Here is a 1,200-nt window from a genome sequence, read left to right as displayed (position 1 = left end):
TATATAACTATATATAATAATAGAAGATTGATTATAGTATATATAATTGTGTGTGTGTGTGTGTATATATATATATACACACACACACACACATACATACATACATACACATTTTTTTCTTTTTCTTATGAATGAATAGGAAAAACTACCCAGTGAAGAAATGGGCAAACTTAACTACTATTGCTTTTGCTGCTGTTGCAACCATTTGTGCTCTTATCAGGAATTTCCTTAAAGATTTCTAGTAACTTCTCATAATAGAGAGAGAGGTCCAGGAGTGTGTGTGTGGGGGTGAATATTCTGTTTCAAAATCTTTCATGCGAATTCCCATCAATATTTTTCTTGCCCTATTTGAAGGGTCTGGGATGCCTTTCTCTTCTTTAAATATTCTGCCTCAGGGAAAGTGTAAGTTATCCGTGTATTCAAGTTTTTATTTCTTCAATCATATTAAATATCATTGTATATTTCAGCTTTCTTGATCTCATTGGTGTTAGAAATACTTTATATCAAAGCATTTAACTATAGGACTTTATAACTGTACATTTTATTCTCACTTCAATGTATTCACAGCCATTTAAAATGTCATCTGAAGTAATTGCTTTACATCTTTTGTTCTTTTTTTCTGAATAGTTTTTTAATCATGTTTATCACCATGGCTTAAGTCAACACCGTGAATTATAGATGCTTAAATGACAATATGATATTAATTTGCCTAGGTGTTAAGTGACTACATAAGGATAAAAAGAAAATCTCTTAGTTGTCCATAAACTTTCAAAGAATATGTAGATTTGATTCTTAAATGTTCAATGGCTGGCTGATCCTGATATTTTCCTATTCATTCCTTCATCCCTCCTCAGGATATTTTCTCCAAGAAGTCTTTTAGAACTTCTGTCTGATGTTGGTTTTTGAAATAATGTATTAAATTACATTATTGATTCACGGGTACCAGGAAAAGGAAAAAAAAACAGTTAGTAAAAATAAATAAATAAATAAATAAATAAATAAATAAATAAATAAACAAAAACCTTTAACAGCATAGTTGGAGTCCCAAATTAACAACTTCCAGTGAAACAGCTCTTAACACTAGTTGTGCCTATATACAGAGAATTTTGATGGATTGTTTGGCAAATTTATTTCCTTGAAGTACACAGAAGCATTTAAAGATGTCAGGTTAAAGATATTTTTATTACTTTAGGCTTTGGG

Source organism: Spermophilus citellus (assembly GCF_964194105.1).
Source record: "Spermophilus citellus genome assembly, chromosome: 14".
Classification (NCBI taxonomy): domain Eukaryota; kingdom Metazoa; phylum Chordata; class Mammalia; order Rodentia; family Sciuridae; genus Spermophilus; species Spermophilus citellus.
Note: the sequence above shows the minus strand (reverse complement) of the source record.